Source organism: Lethenteron reissneri, chromosome 26 (genome assembly GCF_015708825.2).
Source record: "Lethenteron reissneri isolate LAM-NWPU_2019-01 chromosome 26, ASM1570882v1, whole genome shotgun sequence".
NCBI classification, from domain to species: domain Eukaryota; kingdom Metazoa; phylum Chordata; class Hyperoartia; order Petromyzontiformes; family Petromyzontidae; genus Lethenteron; species Lethenteron reissneri.
In genome coordinates this window covers 25,402,805-25,418,371 of record NC_083804.1, presented here as the reverse complement: position 1 = coordinate 25,418,371, position 15,567 = coordinate 25,402,805, and the positions used below count along the sequence as shown (strand labels likewise).

The window sequence follows — 15,567 nt, the reverse complement described above, 5'->3', positions numbered from 1 at the left end:
GGGGTGGGGGGAGGGGTCCGGGGGTGGGGGGGGGGGGCTGCTGCAGCGCTCAGCTGAAGCAGCAGCCGCTGAAAGTTACCGTAAACGTGAACACAATCAGTTAAGATCCGAAATGGTTTATTACGTCCTTCCAATGATTGCTAAGCCCGAATCCATCTTCTCGGTTGAAATTGTCATTCATGAGGCGATCCACATATACAAACACAGAGACAGTATATAATTTAATGTTGGGTTTGTCTATGGCAGTATAAAGTACGGTGTAGACTCGTGTGATGTAAGATAATAAAGTTGAGATGGAAGCATATTATATCATTTTTACGACGTAGAATTGTAATGTATTACTGTTAGTAACTCAGCTTATTGTAGAGTATAGTAAGTATACTGATGATACTATGTGGTTAAATACTTTAGTTGTTTACGTGTTGGTTTTAGTTGTTGCAGCTACATACTGTTAACACTCCTTCCCTTTATTAATGCTACCCCTATCCCCTCCATTTGATGCTGAATTAGTACTATTCACATACCTGCATTTCCCATATCCTCTCCCTTTGATACTGCTAATCCTGCATAATGCACAGGCATATGTAGTACTAATCACATTCCTGCATTTCCCATGGAAATGCTAAATTCCTCTTGATATGCAAATTCCTTTGTCAAGGCGCCCAGCTTATATATATGCTCCAAGCTCGTGTGGTGTTTCATTCAGACGCTGTCGCCTCGACAGACCTGGTTTTCACCTGAGGACAGCTGCTTGCGTTGTGGCCGAAACGTCGTGAGAATTATTTAATTATGTTTATTTTTTCATTATTTTATTACTTCCCTTCTATGTGACTTTACCGAAAGAACCAAGAAGATGAATCCCTGCAGTTACGAAAGCTTTAAATCGAGATGTAGAGGTGTTACGTACCGGGGTGTAGCAAGCCATTACGTTGCGGTGTCTACATCACGGTCCGTGCGTGGGGTGTCTACATCAACGTCCGCATACAGCCCCGCCCCTCGGGGGGCAGTTGGCTATATAAGGTGGTGCGTGAGAGAGCTCGAGGCAGTCGTTGGAGCAGAAGAGCCAGTGACGACTGAAGACCAGCGAGCTAGCCCTGGGACTACCCTGACTCGCTGCTCTTATAAGAGCCGAGCAGGGCAAGCCAGGGGCGACCTCAGAGCAGCAAGGTCTGTGTCCTTGTGAAGGCCAGGCTCGTGTGGCTGAGGGTCGGACCTGAGCCGAAACTGGGCCAATCAGTGAGCCTCTACAGTAAAATGAAAAACAATTAAATATTCGTTTATTGTGTGGATGAGTGGGTGCGTGCATGTGTGGATGAGTGGGTGCGTGCGTGAGTGGGTGCGTGGGTGGATGAGTGAGTGGATCGGTTGATGCGTCATAGGTGAGTCGCTGAGTGAGTGGCTGGGTGCATGAGTGTGGGTTAGTGATTGAGTGGGTGGCTTAGTGAGTGGTTCAGTGTATGAATGGCTCAGTAGTTGAGTGGGTGAGTGTGAGTGGCTCGGTGGTTGAGTTCGTGGGTGGTTGAATGTTTTGGTGGTTGAATTATTGGGTGGTTGAGTGATGGGTGGGTGGGTGAATAATTACGTGGTTAGTGGGTGAGTTGCTGAGGGAGTGGCCGAGTGGTTGGGCGAGTGGGTGGGTTAGAAATTGAGTGGGTAGCATGGTGAGTGGATGTGGATGTGACTGGGTGAGTAGGTGAGTGGCTGGGTGAGTATGTGAGTGGATGGATGAGTGAGGGGGTGAGTGGGTTTGTGGATGAGTGAGTGTGTGGGTAGGAATGAAACACCACCACGCTTGGAGCGTATATTTAAACTGGGTTGGAAGGGGGGAAGGGCGCCTTGACAAAATAATTTGCATATCAAGAGGAATTTAGCATATTTATGGGAAATGCAGGTATGTGATTAGTACTACTTGTGAAATGCGGAGGAGGTGGGCGGGGGGTTTAAAGTCATTATACCCGTGCATTATGCAGGATTAGCAGCATCCAAGGGAGGGGATAGGGGTGGCATTAATAAAGGAATGTTAATAGTATGTAGCTGCAGTAACTAAACCACCACGTAAACAACTAAAGTATAAACTACGTAGACATCTCTAACGGCCAAACTGCCAGTGGCGCGAGACGCGGGGGCGGTACAAGGTAACCACGCCCCCCCCCGTGATGTCACAGCCATGAGCTCCTCCCCCCATGCCCCTCCCCCCTCACCCCCCATCCCCACCCCCTCACCCCATGCCCCACCCTCACCCCCATGCCCTCCCCCTCACCCCCCATGCCCCTCCCCCTCACCCCCCATGCCCCACCCCCTCACCCCCCATGCCCCACCCCCTCCCCCCCCCCTCCCCTCCCTCACCCCCATGCCCACCCCCTCACCCCCCATGCCCCACCCCCCTCCCCCCCATGCCCCACCCCCCTCACCCCCCATGCCCCTCCCCCCAACCCCCATGCCCCTCCCCCTACCCCTGCCCCCCCTAACCCCCCATGCCCCTCCCCCCTCACCCCCCATGCCCCATGCCCCTCCCCCCTAACCCCCCATGCCCCTCCCCCCTAACCCCCCATGCCCCTCCCCCCTCACCCCCCATGCCCCTCCCCCCTAACCCCCATGCCCCTCCCCCCTCCCCCCGCTGCTTCTTCTGCTGGGGTCGAGTGGAGGCGGCGCGCGCTGTGCATTGTGGGTGGCGAGCGGCAGATTTTGATTCCCGCTCACGGCCACCGTCATTGTCGAGCGAAAACTTCTGAAGCGGCGGCTCGCTGGGCCTCCTCTACGTCGACTCAGCCTGAAGGTGAGAACCTCGCGCGGTGTGTCCACATCAGCAGTGGCGGCGGCGGTGGGAGGAGACAGAGGAGGCGCCTGGCCCACAGCCGTCACGTTCTGCGGAGTTCGCGGCGCAGCTTCAAGCAGAGCTCGGCCCTGCTGCTGTTGTGGTTACATTATAGTTGTGGTTACATTATAGTTGTGGTTACATTATAGTTGTGGTTACATTATAGTTGTGGTTAAGTTATAGTTGTGGTTACATTATAGTTGTGGTTACAGTTGTTGGTCGTGGTTATTGTTGTGATTATAGTTGTGTGGTTGTTACTGTGGTGGCTGTGCAGGTGGTGGCACACGAGTTAACCCATAGCACCAGGGTCTAGCCCTCCTCTTGTACCGAGCCAGGCAGAGCAGTCGGCCCATGGCACCTGAGTCTGGCCCGTGACCTCCTCCTGCACTTAGCCTGGCACAGCCGTCAATCCATGGCACCTGGGTTATTGTGGTGACGTCACCGCCACGTAGTGGTGAATGGCGACTGTTAATGTGTGTGGGATTGTGTGTGAATATGATGGTGAATGCGTGAGTATGATGGTGAGTATGATGGTGAGTATGATGGTGAGTGTGATGGTGAGTGTGATGGTGAGTATCATGGTTGTTGAGTAATACTGAGTCTGAGTTTGACTAATTATCTTCCCTCTCGCTGTCTCTGCTTTCCCCCCTAACTACCTCGCCTGGTATACAGGAGTTTGTAGGTTCGATCCCGACCCTGATGCCTGCTGTATATTTGGAGTTTGCGTGTCTCCGTCTCTCCCCGTGGTCGCGTTGATTTTTCTCTGGGTCCTCCGGTTTTTCTCTCCACATTAAGAAACATTCGTTTAAAGTTTTGACTTAAAACTTTCGTGACTGCAGGAATTCATATTCTTGGTTCTTTCGGTCAAGTCACGTAAGTAGAAAGAAAAAAAATCTATTTTTTTAAGTAAAAAGAATAAGATGAATTGAAAATAATAAAAGCAATTTATTATATTTATTTTATTTGCATTACTAATTTTTTGGTTTTTTACGTGACTTTACCGAAAGAACCAAGAATATGAATATTCGTTTAAAGTATTTGGCTGCTATAATTTACACGTGATGATGAGCCACTTCGTTGAGCTATTATTGGTGCCAAGTCGCTTCTGAATAAGTAATATTTAAAAGTACTTTTTTTTTTAAACACGCTTTAATTAAATTAAATGTATCACGACTCCAGGAAGTGGCCCCGATGCTTGCCATAACGTAAGGGGCCGTGGTGATTTACAGCCAACGTCAGTTGAGCTTGGACAATTAGACCCAAGCTGAAACAACATAAAAATGAATGTTTAAAAATCCTTTTTTATAGAATGTAGTTTTGTCATCAGTATGACATAAGTATACCAAGTTTGTAGTCGATACCACATTGGGAAGTGGGTTAAAATTGAGTTGCAAGATTTGAGGATACGACAACAACAACAACAGAGTGAGTTAAATAAAAGCGCATAATAAAAGAGATGTTTATCTCAGTGGACCTTACCTGGTGAAATGAAAATCGTTGAGATTGTAGTCTAGTTTTATCTCTCCTTCCCGAGCACAACAACAAGCAGGGGTAGTGGGAGGAGCATTCTCCACTAACGGCGCTTGTGCCAGGATATGTACACCACAGATATCCATCACATAGAGACCCAGAGAGTCATCACACATAGACCTATACACTCACTACGCACAGACCCTCAGACTCGCACAGAGGTCTATAGACTCACCACACAAACACATGGACTCACCACAGAGCCCCATAGACTCACCACACAGCCCCATAGATTCACCACAGAGACGCATAGACTCACCCCACAGAGACCCATAGACTCACCCCACAGAGACCTATAGAGTTATACAAAAACGCATAGACTCATCACACAGAGAACCACCGACTCAAACAGACTCGCACAGAGCCCTATAGACTCACAAAACAGAGACACATAGACTCACCACACAGACACATAGACTCACCTCATAGAGACCCACGGACTTTCACAGAGACCCATAGACTCACCTCACAGAGACCCATAGACTCACCACACAGAGATCCATCGACTCACACGTGAATGTGTGGTGATTTAGTTGAAGGTGGAGGGGGGTTACCAGCCCCTCGCACCCATCCAGAACTCCCTGTGGCCACTGGTGGCTGCGGGCGACGTGAGGTTCACAGCTGGTCAGGGTTGGCGCCCCCCCCCCCCCCCCAAAATGGCATTTCTCACAACCACCGCTGCATTAAATTTCGATTTAAAGCTTTCGTGACTGCAGGGATTCATCTTCTTGGTTCTTTCGGTAAAGTCACGTAGAAGGGAAGTAATAAAATAATAAAAATAAAACATAATAAAACAATTCTCACGACGTTTCGGCCACAACGCAAGCAGCCGTCCTCAGGTGAAAACCAGGTCCGTCGAGGCGACAGAGTCTGAATGAAACAGCACACGAGCTTGGAGCATATATATAAGCTGGGCGCATTGACAAAGGAATTTGCATATCAAAAGGAATTTAGCATATTTATGGGAAATGCAGGAATGTGATTAGTACTGCATATGCATGTGCATTATGCAGGATTAACAGCATCAAAGGGAGCTGCAGTTACTGCTGCTGCAGCAGTTGCTGCTGCTGCAGTTTCTGCTGCTGCTGCAGTTGCTGCAGCAGCAACTGCAGCAGCAGCAGAAACTGCAGCAGCAGCAGCAACTCCTGCAGCAGCAGTAACTGCAGCTCCCTTTGATGCTGTTAATCCTGCATAATGCACATGCATATGCAGTACTAATCACATTCCTGCATTTCCCATAAATATGCTAAATTCCTTTTGATATGCAAATTCCTTTGTCAATGCGCCCAGCTTATATATATGCTCCAAGCTCGTGTGCTGTTTCATTCAGACTCTGTCGCCTCGACGGACCTGGTTTTCACCTGAGGACGGCTGCTTGCGTTGTGGCCGAAACACCGCTGCATTATCAACCGTCACCATTCGCCAATAAGTAACAGTGACATCACCACAGCGACTGTGCCAGGCCCGGTGCACTTTGAAGCCACGTGAAGTGTCGAAGGCTCGCTGACCGGAGGTCCTGGAACAGACCCAGGTGCCATGGGTTGGCTGACTGAGATGACTGGCAGCACCACCTGTACCCCGTACTGTGCCAAATTGCTGCATATTTATCATCCGGTGTTCCGCTCGTTGTTGTGAGCGTCACTCCTCCGTTGTTGTTGGAGGGCGAGTGTCGCCAACTGCCAAGTAGAAGCATCCTTCACGAGCCTCCCTGCAGAGGCCGATCTCAACACCACTGGTACCAGTCGTCTGCAAAGCCCACTCAGCTCCACATCCTCCCGTACCCCATCAGTCCACCTCCACTCCAGCCCATGCCGTGCCCGCCCAGCTCCCTCCATCCACCCACATACTCACTTACCGGCTTAATCACGCACTCACCCACTCATATCTGTTCACGCACCCACACAGGCTACGCAAAGCATCGTGATCAATTTACACCAAAATCTACTCTCAACCACTTAAACCACATATTCGTAAATGATGTGCACCCTAATCAGCCACTATGGCTGTGTGCAGGGTATTGTGATGTTACGTAGTACGACGTTTTTCTTGCTCCCCCCCCCCCCCCCCGTTTTAACGCGTTGTCTATCTATGGCCTCGTCACATTGGCCTTAATGGACGCGTGGTGATGGTGAAAGATGATTCGGCGGTGGACACTGAATTACCGGAGCCCCATTTAACATTCAGGTGACACGGGGCACGGTACGTGAAGAACCTCTTATGTCCTGTAAGCAGACTTCTCTGCGTGGGATAGTTAACACCTCTGAATGCACAGACAACCGCCAACGCAGCCTCGCCTGCCGGAGGAGCTCGCTGATGATCGGACAGTGTTCAGATCTCTCAAGGATCTGTGAGCTACTCGCACACAAAGATCCACGTGTAGCCTTTAACAGACTGTTGGGGCAAGTGCTTTATAACATCACCAAAGGGGCGCTGCAATACGATGCAATCAAAATCACCGATCAGAGATTTTCCCATATATGGTCTTTGTTGATTGTGAATCGATACTAATTGTATTGATTCCACTCAGTCGATACAGCAGCAAGCTCAAAATGTCCGATTTTATCTGACATTTTCTGCGTTTCACAGATCATACAAAGCAACGGTATTGATGCCTGGTTTGTATGTACTTTTTATCAAAAAAAATGCATGTAGTCTATCAGACTTTTGTATTAAATCGCTCTGCAAAAAGTCATTTTGTATGCTAATAAATCAATGTTATGCTAATGCTAAATTTAATCATAGCCAGGACTCAGTTTACTCCGATGTGCAATGTCATCTTTATCTCGATTCTGTGAGTGTACAATTTTATATTAAACTTTATTTACTGAGTGAATACAAGACCACTTATATTCTGATGTCCATTTTTATCATAGCTGTGATTCATTCAGCCATTCACTCACTCAGCCACAAACTCACTCAGCCACACACTCACTCAACGACTCACTCAACTACTCAGCCGCTCACTCACTCAGATATTCACTCACTAAACCACTCACTCACTCAATAATTAACTCAACCACTCAACCAATCATTCAACCACCCACTCAATCACTCAACCATCACCCTCTCACTCAACCATTCACTCACTCACTCAATCACTCAACCACTCGCTCACTAAGCCACTCGCTCATTCAACCGCTCGCTCACTCAACCATTCACTCACTCAACCACTCGCTTGCTCACTCAACCACTCACTTGCTCACTCAAGCACTCGCTCACTCAACCACTCAACCACTCACTCAAAGACTCATTTAACCACTCATTCAAGCACTCACTCAAGTACTCACTCAACCTTTCATTCAACCCCTCACCCAACCACTCGCTCAACGACTAACTCTACCACTCACTCACTCACTCAACCCCTCACTCAACCTTTCACTCAACCACTCACTCAACGACTCACTTAACCACTCACTTAACCACTCACTTAACCACTCACTTAACCACTCACTAGCTCAACCACTCACTCACTTAATGACTTACTCAACCACTCAACCAATTACTTTCTCACTCACTCAGCCACTCACTCCTTCACTCAGCCACTCACCCTTTCACTCAGCCACTCACTCATTTAGCCACTCAGCCACACACTCAACCACTCAGCCGCGCACTCACGAAGCTACTTACTCACGAAGCTACTTACTTACTCAACCACTCACTCACTTAATCACTTACTCAACCACTCAACCATCACTCTTTCACCCACTCAACCACTCGCTCACTCAGCCACTCACTCCCTCAACCACTAACTGACTGAACCACTCACTCAACCACTCACTCATTCAACCATTCCCGAATTCATTCAACCATTATGTTGCTGGACGAGTACCACCTTGATGGGTCTGTGACGTTTCCTTTCAGAGTTGTTGCCAAAAAACCACAAACATCCCAGAATCCTCTCGGTTTGGGGTCCAAATGTTGTCGCTTATTATATCCCATGAGAAACATCGCATCGAATAAATGCGATTGGATTCTTTCCACCTGGACGAGCAGAATTGAATTTGTAAGCATCAGGGTTTGGATCAAACCTACAACCTCCTGTATACCGGGTGAAGTAGTGAACTTCTCGTCACCCGGGTCGCCCTAATCCATTTCCGTATCTCTTCTTCTGTGTGTGTGCTACAGGCGGGTGTCTCAGATTGCCAGCACCATGTGATGAGGGCTCCAGGGCATGCTGCGTGCTCGCCAGGAGGGGCTGGGCAAGATGGCGTAGTCGCTGGAGCAGCTGCGGGCGCGGCACCGCCGCTCTCACCCTGGCGGAGTGCAGCAACACAGTGGGGCGGCACCAGCGGGACACTCTGGACAACGCAGCCAAGGTGCGCGCCAGCCACTCACTCATCCACTCGCTCACTCACTCACTCAGCCACTCATACAGCCACTCACTTACTCAACCACTAACTTAAACCACTCACTCACTCATCCACTCGCTCACTCACTCACTCAGCCACTCATATAGCCACTCACTTACTCACCCACTAACTTAAACCACTCACTCAACTACTCACTCACTCAACCACTCACTCAACCATTCAGTCAACCATTCACTCACTCAACCACTCAATCAATCACTCACTCAGTCATTAACTCAACCACTCACTCAACCACACACTCATGCGCTCAAACACTCACTCATTGGTTCAAACACTCACTCATTCAAATACTCATTCAACTACTCACTAATTCACTCAACCACTCACTCACTGAACCACTCACTCGCTCACTCAACCACCCGCTCTCTCAATGAACCAATCGCTCCATCAACCACTCATTCAGCCACTCACTCAACCATTTGTAGTAGGTTCAAAGAGACTTGGACGACGTAGTCGGAGGCACACTTATTTATTAAACGTTCCACTATATACAGGCCAAGGTATACGACACTCGAAGGGGTATCGGCCCCTTCACCCGCCTAACAGGGAGATCCCACAATCTCTGTCCCGGCTAGCCTACTCCCAGGTCCTCCACTACAGAGCTAGGGGAGGCTAGCTGACCCAGCTCTGGTCAAGCTGGGATTACGGCACCCTGAGTCCCCAGACCGGCTCTTATAAGAACATCGGTTCTGGGCTCTCGGAGCCACGCCACTGGCTTGCCCTGGTCGGTCCTTAGAAGGACGGCGATCCAGGGGAGTCCCAGGGCCTATCTAGCCGGGCTTCTTTCTTCGCTGGTTAAAGCTAAACACTGAACCCCCAGCCCACCGACTCACCGCCTTATATAGCAACTCCCCCACCGAGGGGTGGGGCCGTGGGGGATCACAGCGCCGTTTTAGCCCCCCAGGCTAAACGGTGCGGACATGGATGTTAGCATCCTTCCGCGTGCGGTATTAACCACCCCTGGTGTGTTTGTTCGCCCTCCCGTAACACCTCTACACATTCACTCACTCACTCAGCCACTCACTCAACCAATCAGTCACTCAATCATTAATTCAACCACTCACTCACTCAACCCCTTACACACAGGCTCATCACCTGTGTCTCAACCATCTCACTGAGTAACATAACTCTTTTTTTAGAAGTGACCTGGCCACAAATGATAGGTCAACAACGTGCCTTATGTGGAAATGTATAGCAGCCAACCACTCTAAACGCCTGTTTTTAATGTATAGGGAAAATCCAGCGGACCAGAATAAAAATCCACTTGACCACGGAGAGAACATGCAAACTCCAAATATACAGGTGTCAGGGTTGGGATCTAACCGACAACCTCCTGTATACCAGACGAGGTAGTTAACATTGTATCCAGGAAAGCCGTACATCGAGCTGGAGTGGACCATGCGGTCCATCCCTATCGCGTGAGTGGCTCCCACTGTTGTTATTGTGTTCATATGTGTGTGGTCTGCTTGTGTGTATGCGTGTGCCGCACTGCTCTATGAACCCAACATGACCAGGCTGTTGCCCCGCTCGCCCGATTCGTTGAGAGGCTTGCCCACCCCCCAGGGCGTTGTCGTGAAGATACCGCTGGGAGGAAGAATATATCACAATACTGGAAGAGGTGAGGACTACACATAGAGTGGGTGATTAACTGGGTGGGTCTGTGAGTGAGTTGGTGGGTGAGTCAATGGGTGAGTCGGTGGGTGAGTGGGTCGGTCAGTGGTTGAGGGAGTAGGTGAGTGAGTGTGTTAGAGATTGAGTGGGTGGTGGGTGATTGTGTGAATTAGTGGGTGGGTGAGTGAATAGTTTGAAGTGAGTGAGTGGGTGAGGGAGTGGCTGAGAGGTGGGTTGGTGAGTGGATGAGTAAATTGGTGGGTTAGAGATTGAGTGGGTGGGTAACTAGGTGATTGTGTGGGTGAGTGGCTTAATGGGTGAGTAGGTGAGTGCCTGGATAAGTAAGTGAGTGGATGGTAGCTTGAGTGGGTGGATGGTTGAGTGAGGGGTGAATTAGTGAGTGACTGAGTGAGTTAGTGGGTAGGTCAGTGCGTGATTGTGTGGGGGAGTGGTGAGTGAGGAGTTGAGTGAATAGGTTAGTGGGTGGGTGAGTAAATTGTTGGGTGGGTCAGTTAGTGGGTGGGTGAGTGAATATCAAAGGTTGAGCAGGTGAGTTAGTGTGTGATTGGGTGGGTGGGTGAGTCAAAGAGTGGGGCACCACGGTGGTGAGATGTTAACTACCTCACCTAGTATACAGGAGTTTGTGAATTCGATCCCATCCCTTCCACCTGTATATTTGGAGTTGGCATGTTCTCCCTGTGGTCGTGTGGATTTTTCTCCGGCTCCTCCAGGTTTTCTCTCCAGATTTAAGATCAACATGCATTTAGAGGATTTGGCTGCAATAAATGTCTCCGTGATAATCAGGTAACCAGGTCACTTTTGAAAAATATTAATATAGTTCTGAGCCTTATCTGGTAAAATAAAAAAGATTGTTTAGTTTATTGGGTGGGTGAGGTGGGTAGGTGGGTTGTGGAGTGCGTTGGTGGGTAGGTTAGAGATTGAGTGGGTAAAATGGGTGGGTGTGTGAGTGGGGGTGTGAATAGTTGAGTAGGTGAGTGGGTGAGTAAATTGTTGAGTGAGTGGATTAAAGATTGAGTGGGTGGCAGGGTGAGTGGGTTTGTGAGTGGGTTGGTGGGTGTTTGAATGAGTGAGTGGGTGGAGTGCCGTGGTGGCGAGCTGTTAACTACCTCGCCTTTTTTACAGGAGGTCGTGAGGTCGATCCCGACCCTGACACCTGTATATTTGCATGTTCTCCCCATGTTCACGTGGAATTTTCTCCAGGTGCTCCGGGTTCTCCCTCCACATTTTAAAACATGCAATTATAGAATTTGGCTGCTATAATTTTATACGTGAAAAACCACTTAATTGAGCTGTTATTTGTGGTCAGGTGCTTTCTGAAATATCTATATAGCTGAGGGCCTTACCTGGTAAAATAAAAAAGCGTAATTTTCATTTAGTGTGCAGATGAGTGGCCGAGTGGGAGAGTGGATGAGTGAGTGCGACGTTTGATGGGTAGTAGGTCAGTGGCTGGGTGAGTGAGTGTGGGCTATAGATTGAGTGGGTGACTTGGTGAGTGGGTGAGTGTGTGCTTGGCTCGGTGGTTGAATGAATGGATGGTTGAGTTAGTGGGTGGGTGTTTGAGTGTGTGTTATCGTGGGTGGGAGAGTCAGAGAGTGGAGTGCCATGTTGGCAAATTGTTAACTACCTTGCCTGGTATTTTTAAGTTCGTAGATTCGATCCAAACCCTGCTTCTCAAAACAATCTATATAGGTCAGTGTGCCTTACCTGGCAAAAAAACATAATTTAGATTTAGTTAAGGGTGTTGGTGAGTAAGTGGGCGGGTGGGTGAGTGCATGAGTGTGGGTTTGAGATTTAGTGGGTGGCTTGGTGAGTGGGTAAGTTCGAGTGACTCAGTGATTGAGTTAGTGGGTGGTTACGTTAGTAGGTGATTAAATTAGTGGGTGGGTCAATAATTACGTGGGTAGTGGGTGAGTGGCTAAGTGGCTGAGGGAGTCGGCGGGTGGTTGGGTGGGTGAGTAGGTGGGTTATAAATTGAGTAGGTGGCAGGGGAGTGGATCTTAAAGTGGGTGAGTAGGTGCACGGCTGGGTGAGTTAGTTAGTAGATGGATGGATGAGTGAGTGGGTGGGTGAGTGTGTGGGTGTGGATGTGTGGGTGAGTGAGTGTGTGTGGGTATGAGGTTAGGTGGGTAGTGAATGAGTGGGTGGGTTATAAATGGAGTGAGTCGGTTAGTCACTGGGTGAGTGGGTGGGTGGATTTGTGAGTTTTGGTTAAGAGATTGAGTCGGTAGCAGGGTTGGTGTGTGGTTTAGAGATTGAGTGGGTGGTTGGGTGAGTGGGTGGGTTAGAGATTGAGTGGCTCGGTGAGTGTTGGGTGGGTGAAGTGAGTTGGGTCGGTGAGTGCGTGGGTGGGTGATTGAGTAAGTGGGTGAGGGGTTGGGTGAGCGATGGGTTGAGTGGGTATGTTTTTTTGTTCGTGAGTTTGTGGTGGGTGAGTTAGTCAGTGAATGGGTGTGTTGGTGGGTGAGTGTGTAGCTTGGTGAGGGGTCGTAGGGTGAGTGAGCAAGTGGTTAATTAAGTGGGTGAGTTGTTGACTGGATGGGGTAAGCGAGTGGGTGGGTGAGTGAATGGGTGAGTGACTGCTGGTTGGGTAAGTTGATGTGGGAGGGTGAGTGGGTAAGTTAGCGTGTGAGTGAGTGGATGGGTGAGTCAGAGAGTAAGGCGCCAAGGTGGTGAGATGTTCACGACCTCGCCTAGCATACAGGAGGTTGTGTATTTTATCCCAGCCCTTCCGTCTGTATATATGGAGTTTGCATATTCTCCCCGTGGTCGCGTGGAATTTTCTCCAGGTTCTCCGGGTTGTCCCTCCATATTTGAAATGCATTTATAGAATCTGGTTGCTGTAACTTTATTCGTGAACAGCCACTTCATTTAGCTGTCATTTGTGCTGAGGTGGCTTCCGAAAAAGATCTATATAGCTGAGGGCCTTACCTGGTAAAATAAAAAAAATTGTTTAATATTAGTTTAGTGTGTGGATGAGTGGGTGAGTGTGTAGGTGGGTAGATTAGTGAGTGGATGGGTTGATGGGTCGGAGGTGAGTGGCTGAGTGAGTGAGTGGCTGGGTGCATGAGTGTGAGTTAGTGATTGATTTGGTGGCATGGTGAGTGGGTGAGTGTGTGAGTGGCTCGGTAGTTGAGTGAGTGGGTGGGTGATTGAGTGGGCGAGTGTGTGGGTATTTGAGTGGGTGAGTGTGTGGGTATTTGAGTGGGTGAGTGTGTGGGTGTTTGAGTGGGTGAGTGGGTATTTGAGTGGGTGAGTGGGTATTTGAGTGGGTGAGTGTGTGGATGTTTGAGTGGGTGAGTGTGTGGGTTAGTGGGTGGGGAAGTCAGACAGTGGGGCGCCACAGTGGCGAGATGTTAACTACCTCGCCTGGTATGCAGAAGGTTGTGTGTTTTATCCCAACCCTGACGCCTGTATATTTCCCTCCACATTTAAAATCAACAAGCATTTTTTTTATTTGGGTGCAATGAATAATTACGTGATAAGCCACTTCGTTGACCGATCATTTGTAACCAGGTCACTTCTGAAAAATATTTTATATAGCTCTGTCAGCCTTACCTGGTAAAATAAACATAATTTAGATTCAGTGTAGTGTGTTGGTGAGTGTGTGGGTGGGCACTTGTGAGAGGCTCGTGGGTAGTAGTGGATGCTTGAGTTAATGGGTGCTTGCATTATTGGGTGGTTGAATTATTGGGTGGTTGAGTGATGGGTGGGTGAGTGAATAATGACGTGGTTAGTGGGTGAGTAGCTGAGGGAGTGGTTGGGTGTGTGTGTGGGTTAAAAATGGAGTAGGTGGCATGGTAAGTGGATGTGTATGTGACTGGGTGAGTAGGTGAGTGGCTGGGTGAGTATGTGAGTGGATGGATGAGTGAGGGGGTGTGTGAGTGAGTGGGTGAGTGAGTGTGTGGGTAGGAGGTTAGGTGGGTAGTAGGTGGGTTAGAAATTAAGTGAGTGGGTTAGTGATTGGGTGAGTGAGTGGGCGGGTGCGTGGGTGAGTTGTGGTTGAAAGAGTCAGTGGCAGAGCAAGTTGATGGGTTAGAAATTGATTAGCTCGGTGAGTGAGTGCTGGATGGGTTAGTGGGTTTTTGGTTGGGTGAGTGGGTGAGTGTTACTGGGTGGGTGCTTGACTGGGTGGCTGGATGAGTGGTTGAGAAGATGGGGGTGCAAATTAACGGGTGGGCGAGTCGGTGAGTGAGTGGGATGGGTTAGTATACAGGTGGTCGTGATTAGATCCCGACCCTGTCATCTGTATATTTGGAGTGTGCTTGTTCTCCCCATGGTCACGTGAATTTTTCTCTGGGTCCTCGGGGTTTTACCTCTGCATTGAGAATAAACTTGCATTCAGAGGATTTGGCTGCAATAACTGTATATGTGATTTATGTGTCATTTGTAACAAGGTCGCTTTTGAAAAAGATCTATATAGCTCTGTGGGCCTTAGCTTGTACAGTGAGAAATAGTTAAGTTTTCGTTTATTGAGTGGGTGAGTGGGTAGGTGGATGATTGAGTGCGTGGGTGGTTTGGTGGGTGAGTCGGTAAGTGGCTGGGTGAGCGGGTGGGTGAGTGGAGTCTAGAGTGAGTGAGTAAGTGACTGAGTTGGTTGGTGGGTGGGTCGTTGAGTTAATGAGTGGGTGTGTAGGTGGGTGCACAGGTAAGTTCTTGAGTGGCTGAGTGTGTGCTTGAACGAGTGAGTTAGCGGTTAAGTGGGTGGCAGAGTGAGTGGGTGAGTGAGTGTGTGGGTGGCTTTCGTAGTTTAGTGGTTGGGTGAGTCAGATAATGAGGCACCAGAGCGAGATGCAAACCCCCTCGCGAAAGCCGACGTGTTAAACTGGTATATTGGAATTCTTATTTTTGACCCCAACCCTGATGCCTGTATATTTGGAGTTTGCATCTTCACTCGTGGTCACGTCGATTTTCCTCTGATTCCTTCGGGTTTGTTGAACACGTAGACTTTCGCGACCAATATCATCCATAATAGAGGTTTCTTTTTTGGGTTAGATCGCGTAAATATATAAATGTGTTGTTAAAACCCACCACCATCCGACACAGCCAACTAGTAAGGGTTGTCACATATGCAGAACATGCCAATTTGTAACTAGTACAGCACACGGTGTGTTGGAGAGTCAAGCCACAACATTTACAATCTGAGTACGACGTTTCGCCAGTAATTACAACTACCTTCATCAGGCAACAGCCAGATTTGTGCGAGACATTCACCTGTTTCGT

At 48.9% G+C, this 15,567-nt stretch overlaps 1 long non-coding RNA gene across 1 annotated transcript in view; it reads left to right on the top strand.

The window, feature by feature from the left end:
- The first annotated feature begins 2,649 nt into the window (after positions 1–2,649).
- LOC133347934 (uncharacterized) overlaps positions 2,650–15,567 on the top strand; it is a 29,659-nt gene continuing 16,741 nt past the window's right edge. Inside the window, exons 1-3 of the long non-coding RNA XR_009755759.1 lie at positions 2,650–2,776; positions 8,471–8,661; positions 10,230–10,333. This is a non-coding gene — a long non-coding RNA (uncharacterized LOC133347934). The remainder of the gene's footprint in view (positions 2,777–8,470; positions 8,662–10,229; positions 10,334–15,567) is intronic.